The 16,401-nt window shown below is 45.2% G+C and overlaps 1 long non-coding RNA gene across 1 annotated transcript; it reads right to left on the reverse strand.

Moving 5' to 3' along the window:
- Positions 1-5,621: 5,621 nt before the first annotated feature.
- Positions 5,622-14,031, reverse strand: Gm41792. The gene is made up of 4 exons (XR_877611.2): positions 13,919-14,031; positions 11,615-11,738; positions 11,020-11,128; positions 5,622-6,186 (listed from the first exon to the last, which is right to left on the reverse strand). It is a non-coding gene; the product is annotated as a predicted gene, 41792 (long non-coding RNA).
- Positions 14,032-16,401: the final 2,370 nt, after the last annotated feature.

Genomic DNA, 16,401 nt, shown 5'->3' on the forward strand with positions numbered 1-16,401 from the left:
TACATACACACATAAAAACACACCAATGGACAGATATACAAACACACACACACACACACACAGTCAAGCCACTTTTCCTATCATTCATGTCTCTCCTAACTGTAGTGTAGACAATCACTGGGTTAGTTGGTGTCTCCAAACGGTCCTAAGCTGCAGGAGGCTTAACAGCTTTGATGAACTAGTTCAGCAGTAGGATGCTGTTCTAGCCAAGCTCTATATTCAAACATTTCTTGCTCACTTTTCAGACTTTTGTAGCATATATTAACCAGTTTTATTTTACTGTTACCACTTGGTCAGAAAGGACAGTAGTGACACAGAATGCAACATTCCTATGGGAAAGACTCCAAACTCTTTCTCTGTATTTCTTAAAGATATGGGTGCTCACTAATTTTCCTGTCAACTTGACACAGTTAGCTGGAGTCATTTAGAAGAGGGATCCTCAATTAAAAAAAAAAAAAAAAAAGGAGCTATCAGATTGGCCTGTGGGGAATCTTCTTGATTAATTGTTGATGTGGGTGGGCCCATCTAACAGGAGGTGGTGCCCCCCCCCTCCGTGTAGGTGGTCCTAAATGGTATATGAAAGAAAGCTGAGCAAGCCATGAGGGGCAAGCCGGTAAGCAGCACCCCTCCACGGTGTCTGTTACAGCTCCTGCCTTTGTACCTGCCTTGAGTTCCTGCTCTGTCTTCTTTCAACACTGGACTGTGGACTGTGGTGGGGAACTGAAAGCTGAAATACACTCTTCCTTCCCCAAGTTTCTTTTGATCTTGGTGTTTTTTTCACAGCAATAGAAACCATGATGAGGATGACACTTATGAACGGGGCTGTTAAAGAGATGCTTGAATGAAGTCATCTTTCAGCAAGCAAGAGATTCTGTCACAAGATGAGCTAAGTGAGGTGAAAGGTTGCTATTGCCATGAAGAGAGAAGAAGGGGACAGTGCGGGCTGTTCCTAAGAGAATGTGTGTTGGTGTGTGTGTGTGTGTGTGTGTGTGTGTGTGTGTGTGTGTGTGTGTGTCTAACCACATGTGTTTGAAAGACTGAGGCTATAGGAATTTGTTAGTTTCTCTATCACTCTCTGTCTCATTCCCTTAGAGTCATTCACTGAATCCAGATCTAGTGTTTCTGTTAGCCTGGCTGCCAGCAAACTCTACTGATCTTCTTGCCTCTACCTCAACCCTCCAGCATCAGTGTTATAAGTGCCCATGCTGATGCCTGGCTTTCTGAGTGGGAATTGAAGATCCAAAATAGTCCCTGTGCTTGGGCAATTAGTGCTTAGCCACCGAGTCATCTCCCCAGCCTGGTTAGGTTGATTTCTGACCAAGTTATTAAATTAAGGAACCGACCTAACCCATAACTGCCACACAAGCCACCACCCCTTTCTCCCATGAGTCCTGTACTTCCTGGAAATCAGAAGCTCCATACCTTGTGGCTCAGCTGTCCATGCATGAACCTTGTATTCGCTTCTGCAGGAACTGATTCTCCACCACAGGCCCTTTAGAACTGACATTAGAAGCAACTTCAGCTCTAATTAGAAACAGTTTAAGTACCTGACAGGGCCACTTTTGCAGAATTCCACCACCTCATGAATATGAGACCAAGAGCTCAGTAATAGGATCGGCCTCCCTCGGAACACAGCCTGCTTTGGAACATTCCAGTTTACAATCAGAACAGTTCCCTGCCAGCATTCAGAGCTCCAAGCGAACAGATCTCCACAGAGTGCCCACCTTGGAGACAAAGCTCCTGTTTTAGAACCCACAACCACCAAGGTAGCCTAAACCACAGAGATCTCTCCACAGACAGGGACCCATACCCATAAGGTGCCTTGATTATCCATAAATCAGTACTTGAGCTATTACATGCCTTTCAATCCCATATTCCTCTTAAGAGCGTGCTTCCTCCTGAAGACTTGACTGTCAAGTGAGAGTCAGTCTGGATCTAGGAGGAAGAGGATGAAGCAGAAGCAGCAGTAAAGGAAGCTGCTTGCTCAAGAGGAGAGCCCGGTCAGTGGGGACAGTCTTGAATAGTAGGACAGCCCCATCCAGGAGGACAGCCTTCTCTTTAAAGACAGCTTCGTGCTCAAATGGAAGTACACAGGACTGTGGACACACAGCCCCACTTGAGCTGGAAACATCTAGAAGCCCACTTTCCATGCTGGTCCAGTCATTTTATAAAACATTATAAAACATTTGTAACATGATCTGTCTACATTGAGATGGTTCTGAAGGGAGTCTCTCTCCAAGTCTAATGCCAGAGATCCTCTTATTGATTTCAACAAAGCTACAGTAAGTACTCCTAAGAGGGTTCAAATATTTTAGAAAACTCTTGAATGTTACTTATTTATTGTTCAGGGTAACAAATAGGTCTGTTGGTTTAACTTTAACATTGCTTAACTGAAAATGGATATAGAGGCCAAAAGCAAACACTGTGTCTCTAATTTAAAAAGATTGCTAACTTCCACATTGATATTAAGCTTGCCTACCCCTCTCTACAGTCAGTTCTTACACTGCCTGCCTTCCTTCCTTTCTTCCTTCCTCCCTCCCTCTGTCCCTCCCTCCGTCCCTCCCTCCCTCCCTCCATTCCTCCCTCCCTCCCTCCGTTTCTCCCTCCCTCCGTCCCTCCCTCCCTCCCTCCCTTCCTTCCTTCCTTCCTTCCTTCCTTCCTTCCTTCCTTCCTTCCTTCCTTCCTTTCCTTCTTCCTTCTTTCTCATTTACCACAACTGATAAGATAATTTTGTGTTTTGAAGGCACCATCAATATGTCATAGGACATAATCACTGGGTTAGTAAGGAACCCAGGGATGATCTACAATGGCTATTCCTGGCTGTCAGCTTGACTATACCTGGAATGAACTACAATCCAGAATTGGAACGCTCACCTGTGACCCAGATCTTGAGGCTGGAAGATACTAGTTTCTGACCTGGATCTTGGCCTGGAGATCTTGAGGCATAATGGCTATGAAAAGCTTACAAGGTAGTACACACCTTAATCCCAGGAGACTAAGGCAAGGAGACCTCTGAGTTCAAGATCAGCTTGGAAAAAATGCAAGTCCCAGATCCAGTCCTGGCGGTACAACCCTTTAATCCACATCTTCTGCTGGAGGCCTACATAAGGATATTGGAAGAAGGAAGATTCTCTCTTCTTTGTCACTCAAATGTACTTGCCAGCACATCTGTTGGAATCTACTTCTACAGAAGACGAGCTGAAACAACTAGCCTCGTGGGACTGAGCAATTACTAGAACCTTGGACTTCCATTCGCAGCTGACCATTGTTGGGGAAGTTGGACTACAAACTGTAAGTCATCATAACAAAGCCCTCAATATAGAAAGACATTCTGTATGTCCTGTGACTCTAGAGAACCCTGACTAATACAGTATAGACTAAATATCATCACCTAAGTAGCTGTTTCCATGAACCCAAGGCTAGAAGGGTGGATGGAAGCAGCCTGCAGGAGCTTAGGCTGTGAGCAGAAATAGAAGAACAATCGCAAGCCATCCACTCTGTGTTTCTTATGTGTCTTACATACATTACCTTGCTGTGTAGATCAGGGAGTAAGAGAAGTCTGTGGACAGAAAACACCCCACCCAGCCATGTCACTGGGCCTAGGTCTTTAGTCCCGGGCTTCACCACTTAGCCAGATTGATAGGCAGCCTTTCATCATCGAAAAAAGCAGAACTAAAGGTCACCATCTTTGCATTTGTATGGCTTGAACAGTTTGGACCACAACCCACAGCTGATAAGCATTGTTCAAGTGACTTGCTCTAAGAATGTCCCTGAGAGGGCTTGGACCACCAGCAGCAGTGGAGTGCATTCTAGGCTCAAAGAGACATATACTCCACAATGAGGACAAAGTCACATAACCCTGGTCAGCTACATTGTAGGAACCATACAACAGAGCATTTCCTCAGCAAGCAGTGGCATCATTGGCCAGTAGTAAATAACAACAAGAACCCCCCACATGCCTTGGACGATGGACGCAGTCCTGGAAAATAGTGAAGTGGCTTTCAGGGCTGAACACAGAAAGTATTCAGAGTCAAGCCAAACTTGAGCCCTCTCCTATATTGTTTTAGGACCCAGAAAACAAGAGATGGAAGCACATTTAAAGAATTTTTTAAAAATTTTAAGACAAGAAAAATGTGAGGGGGAGAATAGAGAGGTTGCTCAGTGGTTAAGAACACATGCTTGTTAGACTTTTTATTTATTTATTTATTTATTTATTTATTTATTTATTTATTTATTCAGCTCAAAACTAGCTAAAATTGACACAAGAAAGAGGGGATCTTCGATGAGAATTATCTACATCAGATTGGCTAAAAGTAAGTCTATGGGGCATTTTCTTAATTAGTGATTGATGTGGGAAGGTCCAACCTAGTTGTGAGTGGTGCCATCCCTGGGCAGTGGTGGTCCTGAGTGGTATAAGAAAGCAGAATGAGCAAGCCAGAGGGAGCCAGGCAGTGAGCAGCTCTCTTCCATGGCGTCTTTGTCTTGGTTCCTGCCTCCAGATTTCTGCCTCAAGTTGCTGCCCTGGCTTCCCTCAATGATGCACTGTGATGGGGAGGTATACAAAAAACCAAATCCTTTACTCCCAAGTTACTTTGGGCCACAGTGTTTTATCATAGTAATAGGAAGCCAAATTGGACAGAGCACATGCTGTCTTCTTAGAAGACTGGAGTTAATTTCCTGGCACCCGTCACAACCACCTGGAACTCTAGCTCCAAGTGGGTCTGACTTCCTCTTCTTTCCTCTATGAGTACATGCAATCATGTGTGCATCCTCACACAGAGATACACACTCATGCACATAATTAAAAATGAACCCATTCTTGACAGGGAGATGGGGATCATATATTTACTGCCCCATTTTTTGCAGTTACAGATTGGTGCTCTCTTTTCCTCTTGCCTGGGAGTCACAATAAGATAGTGTTATAGATGTGACATTCCCTGTATCGACTTCAGTGAAGGAGGATATCTGATTGGGATACTGGGAAGTGTACTAATACACAGATCCCTCTGCTGCCATGTAATATCTCCTGGTTTCCCTGCGCCTTCACGTTGGGGCCTTTGTGGCTCTGATACTGAGTTCCAGCTTTGCTCCCTGTGCCTCTACAAAGCTCAACAACTGTACTGGTTTCAGTTTTGCCAGGGCCACTTCATCAAGGCACATGATGAGGCCTTGCTCGGCAAGCATTCTTCTTTATGTTCATCTTTACTAGTGAATGGGGCAGAGGGGACTGCTCTTGTCCTTATTACCTGTGCATGGCCTGCTAGCCCACACACTGAAGTCAGGAAGCATTAAGTGTCAGCTCCACAGGAATGTGGTTATCATCCTGCTTCCTAGCAACTCACACTCGGGGCAACCTCCTTTTGCACAAAGGAACATTTATGCTTTGCAAAAGGATCAACAGAAAAACCTCCTACGACCTCTTGGCAGCACAAAGGACATTCGGCTATGTAGCCTGTTTTAGCTAAAGGAGGCAGAATTTTTCACTGAATTAAATGTTTGTGTTCTGAGAAGCTATTTTAAGCTAAGATAGCCTTTGATTCTTCAAACTGGAAAGCAAATTCAATCTCTAATAAAATAGTTAGTATTTGTGAAAGAAAAAAATGGCATAAGTGCCTTTATATAAAATGTTGCAAAGCAAACTAGAGTATTTAGTTTGGGTGCTATTTGTGTGCCTTCCATGTTGATGCACATTTTTTCCTCTCACTATGCTTGTTGTTGCTGCTGAGGGTAACCCAAGAATTATTGATGGAGAGAATGGGGCCTCCCATGTAAAGTGCCTATCAACAGTGCCCATCTCACGAACCAACCGAGTTCACCAAGTGTTGTGGAACTCGGTCCTTGAAACATGACATGACCAGACACTGCCATCTGGAAATCAGAGCAGCTGTGATTACCCCCAGGAGACCCTCAAGTTTGAGGCCATTAGTGATCTGTCATGAAGAGTGTAAGGGGCTGGCGAGGCAGCAGAACCCCCCCCCCTCCTCAGGATATATAAACAGCTAAGTGATGTTGAGGTAGGGTCAGTGGTGTGTCCAGCTATATGTAATGTGTGCTCCTAAAAGTGTATATTTACCCTTGCTCTTCTAAGTAGCCCCCACTCATGCTTCCGTAGCTCTGGTAAACTCTCTGGACCGTGAAGATAGACACAGGTGGAATCATTTTCTTAGTCTGCCATTGTGGCACTATCTAGGAAGAAGAGACATGGTTCAGGAAGAGTCAACAAAACACCAAGGAAATATGAAAGCTCGTGGTTTACCCTGGGGACACAAGCAGGAGAGAGGAGGTACACTCGGGTCTGTTATATAGTGACATGGCATAAGTCCACCCTGAGCTCTCCCCACCTCCATCTCAGGCACCGTGGTCTAGAGGTCCTCATAGGAAATAGCGGGCACACGAGAGCACAGTAAGACAATAAGATCCAGAGCTCAGTGAGGCTTCTCAATTTGTTCAACGTGCCTCAGCCCAGAATAATTCATTTATGCTAGATTGTAGAACAAGAAGGTAAAATGGAAGAGAATGAGATAAAGCCAGACAGATGTGATAGATACATGAGCAATGAGAAATGCTTTGTCCCAGATGCTAGGCTCTGCTGTCCCCTTAATCTCTGATTATCATAACTTCAGAGGTTATGAATCATTACGTATTGATCGGCTTAAGTGCACTTCTGGTGGGCGATAGTCATGCTTGATCCTATCTGCTCCCCAAACCTCACTCACTGAGTGGGTTAAAGGGGCCTTACTGTTGTAGGGTGAATGCAACCCCACACAAAGCTCTGTGTACATGAGCAGAAATACTATCCGACTGATGTGGGCTAGCTAGCTCTACAAAGGAAGGCCGTATCAAGTTTACGCAGGTGACAAAGCCATTAGCTGATGGCTTCAGGCAGGACCACTGCCGGAGACTCATGCTTGCTTCATTTGCGCCGTTTGGCAATTAAACCTTCCTAATTGGAGTGATGGGCTATGAGTTCTGAGGTAGACTAGACACACAATGCCACTGCAATTTGAGTACGATGTTTTAATAGATTAATCTGATGCTTTTGTGAAGTCGTGGAGCAGTCTCTACGTGGACCGGTTACATGCCTCAGAAGAACAAAGTCACTTAGCATTTACTATGAATTAATGATGCCTCTCTAAGAGAAGGGATGACACGAGCTGTGTACCCACAGCACACAGATTCTATGTAGTGGAAGTTTAGCAGCAAATGCAAAATAAAGCAGAAATAGAAATAGTCTGGCTTCGGAGCGACAAGCCTGACACCTTGAGACCTTGCAGGAAGAACATGACGAAAACAGGCTGGGCAGGGCTATCTTCTCGGAGGGACAGACTCTCTCAGAGCACTCACTCTGGCTTAAGGGCTGTTGCTCCTATTTAATCAATTCTATATCTCATGAGTATACTTTTTTAATCCAAGTGAAGGCTTGCTAATCACTGGCAACTTGATCTGTCCCCAGTATCTTTAAGTTTGACCTCCTTGCCCCAAAAATGGTAGAAGGATCACCATGAACACAAAGCCATCCTGAACAGAGTAAGCACCCCCTACACACACACACACACACACACACACACACACACACACACACTTAAACACACACACACTTAAACACACACACTTACACACACATACATACATATACATACACATACACACATATATACACATATACATACACACATATGCACATATACACACACACTTACATACACACTTACACACACACTTACACACACTTACACACACACACACACACACACACACACACACACACTCCTCAGATCTGATTGTGCACAGCTTCTCATCTTGGGAACTTCCTGGAATGGGGAAACAGGCTCAGGCAGGGATGGGCCAGTCTTTGGGCACATATGATTTTCCCAAAGTCATGGTTTGAGCAAGGAGACATTATCGACTGAGTGAGGGGAAACAGGGCTTCCCCAGAAAGAATAGAAAGTAGGCTCTGGGCAGCAGCCAAGTGTGGATAAAGACCATTGGCCACCAACCTGCCCAGCAGGTTCCCTGCGTTTAGGCTCTGCTGAGTCAAGGGAGCGTATGCATCAGGATATCTCTTCAAAGCCTTTTCACTTCTACGTCTTTAATGCAAGCTCATCAAGAGACAGGATGCAGAACAAACGGGAAAAATCACCAGACACCCCAAGTCTGCCATTCCCATCAGGTAGTACCCTGAGGTCTGCCTGGGATCGGAAGCAGGCAGAGTACTTCCCACCACAAGGTCTATCACCCAATTTTGATGCTTGGGGTTTTCCTCAATGACCATGGAGACCGTTTCTGTTTTAAAACGAAAACATCCTTTCAACAGTACAGTACACTGAACCATGCTTATTCTGGGAAGGGAAGGTGGAGGGGTGGTAGGACAGGTCTAGGAAGTGATTTTGTAAATAAGGGATTGGAGCAAGCCTGCAGGCAAGGAAACAAAACATGGAAAGGAAGAGACCCTGTGCTGCAGGGGCCTGGGATTGGGAACTGCAAAGGACTTATGGAATCAGGAGGGCATTCACTCAGGCACAGGGATTTGAAGGAACCAAGCATGGTCCCCTGGTGCCTCTGGAGCCCTGGGGCTTACAGCAGAGGACATATAGACAGAACTGCTTCTCATGGCTTTATATCTGGGGATGAGTTCTTTATGAATAGTAGCTAGAGTATCCAAATACCCATGTATTTTGATCAGGATTTGGACAAAGAGTGAAACTAACAAGGTTCTCAGCATCTCAGAACATCTTCTACATAACATGCATCTGTGAGGTCCAGACGTCTCATGTCAAGATCATTTTCCTAGAAACTCAACCCTACAGCCTACACCGAGCATCACTGTCTCAAGGAGACAATGACCATGATCACATAGTTGCAAAGGGAGAGCCAAGAGACAGGGGGCAGGGGACTGGCAGGAATCCAACTCACACAAGGAGAAAAAGAAGCAGAGTTTGCCTTAGCATAGCTCAGCCTCTCTTCTGGAGAATCAACAAGGTGATATCTACATTCAGTCCAGCCCAACTATGCCGCAAAGGCAGCTGGGAGACCAAACATTGCCAGATCTCAACACTGAATGCCGTGGGCTTCATTGTGCTAGAATACAAAGCTCACCACCTCACTTGGCTACTGTTGTGTATTTAACATTCCTCAAGGATAAAAGTTTCATCGCAGAGTATCCAGAAGTTTTATTAATTAGATCATGTATAAAGAATACAAGTGGTTGTGAGCTTCTGTTTCAGGCACAAGTTTTACAGGTTGCATAATTAGTGTAAAGGAATTTGAGTAGGCACAAGTTCAATTGGGTAACTCTCTTATTATTGAAGGCATTTCCTTTCTCATTATAAGGTAAGTGAGGCTAGCTGACCTAAATTAAACCAAAAATCAACAGTGAATGAGCTGAGTTGGGAGAGAAAATGTGACTATCAGAGCCACCCTCTGTGGGGACTGTGAACTCCTGATGTGTGTGGGACATGAGTGGGCTGGCCTGGTACTGTGTAGGCAAAGGTCAGTGTCTCCAGAGCCCAAGGAAGCGACTCTTCCTACTTCTGATTAGTTCCTTTCTCGTGTTCAGAGCCCTAGCATGTATTGCTGTACCTACCTTCTTTATCCATCTTTAAGAAAACAAAGTAGAGCTAACAAACACATACCTGACAAGGAACCAGCAATCTTAGGCTCCTTGTTTTATTTTTTTAATGATCATTTATGGGATTCCTCTTTGGATGGAAGGTGGCTAATTGATTTCACTGTCTGAGAGCTTTTTCTGTAGATATTAGTGTGTGTGTATGTATTTGTGTGTGTACATGTATGTGTGTGTACATGTATGTGTGTATATATGCATGTCCAGGTGTGTGTATATGTGTGTGCATGCCTGTGTGCCTGTGTGCCTGTGCCTTTGCACATATTGGTGTGTGTGCAGGTCTGTATGTGTGCATGTGTTTATGTGCATGTGTTTATGTGCATGTTTGTGTGTACACATGTATATGTGCCTCTGTGTGTATGTGTGTGTATGTCTGTGCATGTGTACATGTGTGTATGTGTGGGTATGTGTGTGCCTGTACACACACACACACACACACACACACACACACATATATATATGTATATGTATATATATATGTATATATTTTTGTATGTACCTGTGTGTATATATATATGTATGTATGCATTGGTGTAAGTGTCTGTGTGTGTGTGTGTGTGTGTATACTTCTTGTGAGACTATGAGACTGCCTTCAGCAAGGAGTTGAAAAAGAAATAAATGGAATCCTTTCACTTCAGCTGGGGTGCACCCCAACTCACAGCATATTGGAGTCCTCACATGTAGCTGGTGGGAAGGGTCTCTGCTCTGAAGATGACCACTTGTAGGGCCCTCATGTCCACTTAACCCTCTGCACGTTGATTTCCACTTACTAGTGTGAAGACATCAAGGATGTCTGTGGAGGTTAAGGAGACCTAACTGGAGCCAAAGTTAGAAAAGAATCAAGAATGCAAAGTGATAAGAGTGGAGCATCTGGGGCTGCAGAGTAGCCCAGAACCCTTGACGTTGGCTCCTTATCCTTGACGAGTATGTACCAAAATTACCTGACTCAGCCTGCTTAGAATGTCACTCTTCCAAGAGATGCTGGGGCTTTGAACCCCACCCTTGTGCTGCCAGTCAGTACCCAAAGCATCTTCATACATGCCTACCCAGGGGAGAGCAGTAGCCTGCGATGCTAGCCTGGGTCACCCTGTCCCATGCAGAAGGCCTGTGAGCATTGCAGGGCATTCCATGGGGGTTTTCCTGAGAAACTAAAAGCAATTTTACTTATAAAAGTTCTAAATTACTGCTGATAGTCCAATTAACTTCCCGGAGACATATGCATAGATAACAGGAGAGCCTGCAACTGTCTAATGAACAGAGCAGAGAAGCTCATGCCCGAAGGCTCTCAAGTCTATACTTGGCTCTTTCACCTCACCCCCAACCCCCGCCACCTGCTGCTGGCGGAGGTCTCCTTAAGCCTTGGCCTCAAAGCCTGCTAGCCTCGGGGTATTGATTACCTTGGACTTGACTTCCAGGAGATCTCGATTCTTCAGATGTTGCAGCTCAGAGGTGGATGTGGACGAGGTCCTCTAAGTTCACTTTGAAGGTCACTGCCAGGACCCAAGTCTAAACCAAGCAATGGAATGAGGACAGGCTCATGGAAGTGGAGTGCTGCCCCCTGTGAATACTACAAGATGACCCTCCTGCCAGGCCGAATGCTTCCTGGGTAGTATGGGCCATGGCAGGATAACTTTCTCCTTTGCTCTTTAACACTAAGATTTCAGAGATGTATTGTCCAACCAGCACTCCCTTGTGCTCACACGTGTTTGTGGTGTTTGCGTGTCTACATGACTATGGGCGTGTGTGCATGTGTGTTGACATGGATGTGTTGTATGTTCATAGGTGTATTTGAGTGAGCTGAACTGTTTCCTGTCCTCTCCCTGAACCTCATAGTTGCTATGTTCCCTTCCTCTGCCATTTCTGCCCTGTGGTGACATTGGCCTAACAAGGCATTGCTTTGCTTAACTCGTCCTTCTTGGTCAGGCCAAACCTTAGCTTCCCTGTAACCTGTGAGGTCACCTAGTAGTCAGTACCCCTTATTTGCACACTCACATCACTATTATCGACTCTCCTGAAGTCATATCCAGATTCCTAGGCCATGTTCATGAGGACACAGACCAACATATCTCATGACTTGCTCCATGCTGGAGTATAAGTTCTGCCATGCACTCTTCAGCTGTCAAGATATAAAGGTTCTCCTCTACTTATTGGATCAGAAATATGTTGCTAGAACTCTTGATTGCAATGCCACCACAATACCCAGTTACGTTTTACAGTCATTGCATGGAGTCACTCTGGTTATTTCTGAACAATTGCTGCAAAAACAAAAAGACCCTTCACATGTGAGAGACAGAAACTCACATCTGAGAAGCTAGAGAAAGGACCCAAGGAGCTGAAGGGGCTTGTAGCCCCATAGGAGGAACAACAATATGAACTAACCAGTACCCCCAGAGCTCCCAGGGACTAAATCACCAACCAAAGAGCAAATATGGTGGGACTCATGGCTCCAGCTGCATATGTAGCAGAGGATGGCCTAGTCGGTCATCAATGGGAGGACAGGCCCTTGGTCCTATGAAGGCTCTATGCCCCAGAATAGAGGAATGCCAGGGCTAGGAAGCAGGAGTGGGTGTGTTGTTGAGCAGAGGGAGGAGGGAGGGGATGGGGGAGGCTGTTTTTCGGAGGGGAAACCAGGAAATGGGATAACATTTGAAATGTAAATAAAATATGAAAGAAAGGAAGAAAGGAAGGAAGGAAGGAAGGAAGAAAGGAAGGAAGGAAGGAAGGAAGGAAGGAAGGAAGGAAGGAAGAAAGAAAGAAAGAAAGAAAGAAAGAAAGAAAGAAAGAAAGAAAGAAAGAAAGAAAGAAAGTCACATCTGGAGCAACCAAGCAACCAGACCATATGATGCAGACAAGCGAGAGGGTGTTCTACAGAAGCAAGTCAGTGACAAGATGACAAACCCACAAAGTCTTCCCACATTCAATGTCCCTGTGTAACAAGGATTCCCTCGAGCTCAGGCAAATGCTTCTTTGGGTACAGGGACAGAGTGAGGACGAAGCCTATTCTCCTGCTGTGGAAAGGGCACTGGGTGCCACTTCTTTTAAATATAGTGACGTTTGCAACAAAAGTTGCTGTGTCTCTAATCTTTTATATCTATGTAAAGCAACTTTGTCTGCCTGAACCTGTGCCAGTGTGTGTGTGTGTGTGTCCTGGGGCAGAGGTCAGTATTTGAAGTCTTCTTCAATCGCCACGCACCTTATATTTTGAGCTGATCTCTCCTGAACCTGGAGCTCACAGATTCACCCGAACTAGCTGGCCGGAGAGCCCCAGCGATCCTCCTGTCTCCGCTTCTCAGAGCTTGGATTACAGGAAAGAGCTGCTGTATCTGGATTTTTAAAAAGATGGGCACTAGAGATTTAAACTCAGGCCCTCGAGTTTTGGTAGCAACCCCTTTACTGAGCCATCTTTCCAGCCCCTAGGATAACTTTTAATTATATATTTAAAACTTTCCCCAAAATGACAGGTTGTACTTTTCAATCACCAAACTGAAGAGCTTTGGTCTCGTTCCAACTGATGCTATGCAGGAGCTTATGAAATTAAGAGAAGCACACTGGAGAAATGGCCCCCTGTGCTGTACAACCCTAGGGCAATAATCTAAACCCTTAGCACCTGTGTAAAAGCCTGGTGCAATGAGACACATCTGTAACCCTGATTCTGGGGAAGATGAGACAGGTGGGTCCCTGGATTTCACTGGTGAGCCACAGGCTCAGTGAGGGACCCTGTCTCAAAGAACAAGATGGGGACAAGAGCGGAGGATAGGTGACATGGACCTCTGACCTCCATACACAAGTAAGGCAATCTTTTGGATTGTATATAAACTCCCCCCCCCCCCCACACACACACACACAATACTCACACACATATGCACACACACACACACACACACACACACACACACACACACAGAGAGAGAGAGAGAGAGAGAGAGAGAGAGAGAGAGAGAGAGAGAGAGAGAGAGAACTTGCTTTTAACACCCCAAAGAGACTACATCTTCTGAGTTAAGGAATTGTCCCTTATTAAAGTGCAGAAACTCAAGAGGGCGACATATTAAGTACTTGTCAGTAATTAACAGCTCACCATGAATTAGTTTACCAGCTCCAGCTGGTCACTCCTCCATTTAAATCCCAGGAACACAAACCTGTGAAAGCAGAAATGGTCCTACCTCTTCCTTGCAGTTCTTTGCCCAAAGATATGTCGTGAATATTTATCAAAAGGCGGAACAGAACAAGTGGCGGGGCAAATGAACAACCTACCACTGAATAATACAACAGAAAGATCCGGGCTGTGATTTGTCTTACCAAGGCTGAGGAGCGATGAAGTGCAATTCTTTATAATTACCCACAAGGAAGTGGTCAGCCGTCCACAGAGCGAGAAATGAAGGGACCAGAAGTCTACAAAGCTCCTGCTGCAATGAGAGGGAGAATGGCTGGGAGGTGCTGGAGCCCTTCCAAGAAGATACTGGGGGTGGATTCTGCCCTGGGCAAGGAGGGCAAAGTCTGCTGGCTGCAGAGTCGCTGAGGAGTGAATCCCTGAAAGGGCTGCCTTTCCCAAAAGGAAGGCTTAATCCTTAGGTCCCTCTTCACCAGGGAAGAAAGAGACAAGGAGAGCAAAGCCACACTATAAGCAGAAAGCCTTTGAACTGGGGGTGGTAAAACAAAACTAACAAACAAAATAACAACAAAAATCTCTCCTTCCCAAATGTGATTTGTGACTTGTTCGGGCATGTGGTCTTGCTTTTTTTTCTTATTATTGACTTCTGCCTAAACACCTGTTACCAGAGGTTGGGGCCAGATCAGGTGTTTCCAGGTTCTTGGCCTCTCATATCAAGAATTGAAAATGAGGGTTCACATCACTTTTCAAAAGAAGCAAGATATGTTTTGGAGCAAAGCAGTCATACAGATTGAAGAGACACAGTGTCACGACTGAGAGTAGGGCTGCATGAGTGGGGACGATCAAGGGCCTTGAAACAAATTCAGTCTGGGGTCTCTTTTCATGGCTGTAAGGGAGGGAGTGGCTATTTTCTAAAGGGCAGAGTTTAGAGGGTAGTCTCCTAAATTTGAGTGATAGGTTAACTCATTCATATATAATCATTTTCTCTAATGTTTAATGCCCTTTCCCATAATGCATCTGGCTTTAAATCATATGCACACCCTGTTATGCATATGCATAAGATGATAAATGTGAACTTTTCCCCGAAAAGTTTACTAGTGAGCTCAGTTTTGCCTTGTTGCTTGAAATGTGTGTATGTGTGTGCATAGTGTGTACACTGTGTGTATAGGTGAAGAAGGGTGTGTGCATATAATATGTGCAGAAGGAGAAGGGTGTATGTGTGTGCATGTGCATAGTATGTGCAGATGAGAGAGAGAGAGAGAATAGTGTTACAGGTAAAAGAGGGGGTATTTGTGATTTGTGTGCATCATAATGTGTACAGGTGAAGAAGGGTATATGTGTGAATGGCCCACAATAAGATGGGTTTCTAGACCACTGAACTACCCCGTCGCTGCCAGTCTTACATCTGATAGCCTTAGAGTCAATGCTCAGTGACAGTCACAAGCCAACCAGTGACACTTCAAACTTGATCATTTCCAATTTCTTAATAAATTCAAAATATCTGAAGGGAATTTTTTAAAGAATCGTTTCTCCTGAAGAGATTTTTAGTATGAATGTAACTCCCTCCCCCAAAATAAGCAACCAGCCCCCTAAACAGCTTTCCCAGAACCTCTGTTACTTGATGACAGCCATTTCCATATCCATCCCTAATATGGATAACCTCTCTGATCCTTTACCTGCTCAGCAGAACCTTCCCCAGAAAGAGACACAATCAAAATGAAGACAGCCATGAGCAAACAAAATAGTGAGTGCAAACACTGAGTCAGCATGGCCAAGACAGCCACTGGAGTAGGCTGGCACCACAGGAATTCTGTATCAGGGGACCTACACATATTCATACAGGGAAGCGTTTTAGGGACAGCCTGCCATGCTCACTGTCCAGTCACAGCTCAAGAAAGAAGAGTGATGGACGAACATGTTTGGGAGTTTTAGAATGTGCCTTGCTCAGGTTTAGAGAGTCTATTTGGCAGGTGATGGAGAGAAATGCCACTGAGCATGCTCAGTTTGTATCATAGAGTTTGGATGAATGCTACTGGGCATGCTCAACCTTCAACATTCTGTTTAAGCAAAGAAAAGGAAAGACCATTTTTAAAATGTGTTAGTGTAGGAGTTTGTTCCTACAGGTGGCTGTCTTACTACCAGCTAACAATTGTCAGTCTGGTGACAGAATGGGACCAGTAGGAAAGGCAGATGGGGTCACCCCAAAGGTAGTTACATGACTGGGGCTGACTCCCCAAAGTGGGGATCTGGAGGACAGTGGACACTTATCCTGGAGTCCTGTATAGTGACTATATCAGAAAGCTCAGGCTCAGAAGCCGGCAGACTCCTTCCTGGACACCTGGCTTCATGCACACATTGACATCCAGGCTTGTCCCAGGAGTTACTGCAGAGGGAAAGACTGCAGAGCTCTGGTCTGGTAAACTGTGGGAGGCTAGAAGGTGACCAGAGGAACTCACCTCTTCTGCTAGGCAGCACGGTCCCCACTCCATAAAGAAGAAAATATTAACTGAGCACACAGGCAGTCTTCCCTGTAGTCTGAGCAAAATTCTCTGTAAATAAACAACAGAGTTCCCAGCTTGGAAGCTACTCTCAAGATGCATGAGTGAGCCAAACCCTAAGTCCAGGGCCCAGGGCCCAGGGCAAGCATCTGCCAAGACGGCAAGGAGCCCTC

Source organism: Mus musculus, chromosome 18 (assembly GCF_000001635.26).
Source record: "Mus musculus strain C57BL/6J chromosome 18, GRCm38.p6 C57BL/6J".
Classification (NCBI taxonomy): domain Eukaryota; kingdom Metazoa; phylum Chordata; class Mammalia; order Rodentia; family Muridae; genus Mus; species Mus musculus.